A 2,935-nucleotide genomic window follows, 5' to 3' on the forward strand; every position below is an offset into this window, starting at 1 on the left:
CATGAGAAGTGGGAAGAGGCGAGAGAAGTTTCTCCCCTAGAGCCCTTGGAGGGACCGTGGCCCTGCCAACACCTGGATTTTGAACCTCTAGCTGCCAAAACTGTGAGAGATTAGTTTCTCTTATGTTACACCCGAAGGTTTGACCTGCTTTGTAACAGAGCCCTAAGAAACCAATCCAATGTGCATGGCTGAGTTCCAATAAAACTTTATTTACAAGAACAAGATTTGGCACATGGGCCATAGCTTGTCAACTCCTGAATTAAACCAACAAGAAAACCAAACAGGTCAGCAGGCTAAAACCAAGGCAATTGGAGTATGCCATTTCTCTCCCTTGTCCTTCTCTCTCTCTCTCTCTCTCTCTCTCTCATGCTCTCTGTTTCTCAATTTCTCTCTCTCGGAGAGTGGAGAGAGATACTTGCAACACGTGCCCTCACCCTCATTCTCACTGTAAAACTGGGAGAAATTACTGAAAGGTTGAAATTCCACCCTTTCCCCGTGGTGCTAATACTTTCTGGAACTAAGTTTTTGCCTCTTGAAATTTCATTAAACATTACATTGTGAGTCACTAGAAAGTGGGCAGAACCCAGGCCCTTACGACTGTAGCCAGTCTTAGAGTGGTCTGTCTGCTCTTCTTCGTGCACCTGCAAAAGGTTATATTTTCCAGATAAACTTTAAGATTTGAAAATACAAAGCCCAAAACTGGTTTTCAAATGTTAAAGGATCGTGTTAAGTTGCTGAACTGCTCTTCGGAATTTCAAAGGTCGGCGTTAAATTGCTCTAAATCTCCTAGTCAGTGGAAACACATGGTCAGAAAAATGTTCCCCACCAAACCCAACAATGCTCACCACCGCCGTTTCGTTCCCTCCCTATTTATTTCTAATCGTCTGTGTCTCTTGGGGTCTTTCCTTGTCTTATGTCTGTCTTCCATTCGTTTCTGTGTTTCTGTCACTTTCATTCTGAATTTTTTCCATCTCTGTTGTTCTTTTCCCCCCACTGCCAATTATTAGTACAGGCACTGAGCATCGTTTTAGGGATGGTACATAAGATTTCTTTTTTTTCTAGTTCTTACCCTGAAAGCTGGGTTTTAAATCCCAATTCTACAAATGCAAAAACCCAAATTATCACATGATCTCACTCATGTGGAATCCAATGAACAAAATAAACTGATCAGAATACAGAAGCATGGATCTCAGAAGGAAGGGGGTGGGGAGTGGTGGCCCCAGAAGAGATAAACCGAAGAACTTGGATACGTATATGCATAACCGGTTGGGGGGATATAGGGCGTTAATAGGGAGAAAGGGGACAGATGTAATACTTTCAACAATGAAGATTAAAAATAAATAAATAAAATTTTTTTTAAAAACACAGGATTTCAAGGTGGGGCTGGATTAAATCTAGTCTCAAGTCCAAGTTGCTTTGGGCATGCCTTGTCCATCTCTTTCTCGCCCTCTGGTTCCCCTGATCCTGTGACTGGCATGGCTGCCATCTAACCAGCCATCATCACATACTGCATGCGAGTCTGTGTGCGTGTGTTTACACATCACAATACATTTCTGGAGGAATCCTTTATGGTTCCTCTGTGTAAACGCAAAAGAATTTTCCTCCTCTTCTTCCTCCCTGCCCTCAGAAACACCGAAGATGGAATTTGTTCTTAAGAATTTCCCTGTCTTCCACAGAAGCCCTGTTACGGAACCCAATCAGACTATTACGAAATACAATTAGCCATTGTTCACGGGTCAGGAGATTTGGCTCGAAGAGCTGTGTCTGTCCATCAGCCACACTTACTGAGCGTCCCCTGGAGACGGAGGAAATGTCAAACACTGAAGCAAACAGTTTCCAAGAAAACGGAAACCACCCCCCTTCGGAGAAACTGCCCATGTCACGGTTGCAGCCCTCCTTGTCCTCACTCCGGGTTTATTTCGCCCTGTCAAGTGGCGGGATTGAAGTATTTGATATGCTGGTGATCTCCAAGCTCCTAATACAGAGCTAAAGCCCCAAATCCAAGTCCTGGGCGATACCCAAGTCACCCTGTTGGGAGAGATCCCAGATTCTGGAGGTAAGTTGGATGCCTGAGGAGGGTCCCAGGCGTCTGGGCCTAGAGCAGCCGTGGGCAAACTACGGCCTGCTTGAAATGAATAAAACTATTGAAAAAAAAGACCGTTCCCTTTTATGTAATGATGTTTACTTCGAATTTATATTAGTTCACACAAGCACTCCATGCACGCTTTTGTTCCGGCCCTCCGGTCCAGTTTAAGAACCCATTGTGGCCCTCGAGTCAAAAAGTTTGCCCACCCCTGGCCTAGAGCACCTCAAGGAGGGACAAGGCCTAAAGTGGGGGCTCCCCCTTCCTACGGGGCGTCCTATTGTTAGTTCTCTGCATGTTGACTCCTAGGAGAGGGAGCCATTAAAACCCAGCCATACAGACTGACGCTCCCATCACAATAATCAAATCCCTGCTTTTGGAGCATATATCCCCGCATTTCCGAGTGACATGTAAAATGTGATGCGATGCTGAAATCAACATTGTCAGAGAAAAAACATTAGGCCATATAAGATGGACTTGAAGGCTCTTGTGTTAAATCTGGACATTAGATTTTATGCATATGATTTTCACTTTTCCAGAAAGATCCTGCCCGGCCACTGTGGCTCAGTGGTTGAGCGTCGACCCAGGAACCAGGAGGTCACCAGTTTGACTCCCGATCAGGGCACGTGCCCGGGTTGCGGGCTCGATCCCCAGTGGGGATGTGTGCAGGAGGCACCTGATTGATGATGTTCTTCTCTCATCGATGTTTCTCTCTCTCTATCCCTCTCCCCTCCACTCTGTGAAACTCAATAAAGACATATATCCTATATAATAAAAGGGTAATATCCAAATTGACCTAACAGCAGAATGACTGGGAATGACTGGTCACTATGACACACACTGATCACCAGG

General features: G+C 45.2%; 1 protein-coding gene across 2 annotated transcripts in view; it reads right to left on the reverse strand.

Moving 5' to 3' along the window:
* FRMPD4 (FERM and PDZ domain containing 4) overlaps window positions 1–2,935 on the reverse strand; it is a 513,731-nt gene that overhangs the window by 8,805 nt on the left and 501,991 nt on the right. The window lies entirely within an intron of this gene.

This window comes from Myotis davidii, unplaced genomic scaffold (genome assembly GCF_000327345.1).
Source record: "Myotis davidii unplaced genomic scaffold, ASM32734v1 scaffold1277, whole genome shotgun sequence".
NCBI classification, from domain to species: Eukaryota; Metazoa; Chordata; class Mammalia; order Chiroptera; family Vespertilionidae; genus Myotis; species Myotis davidii.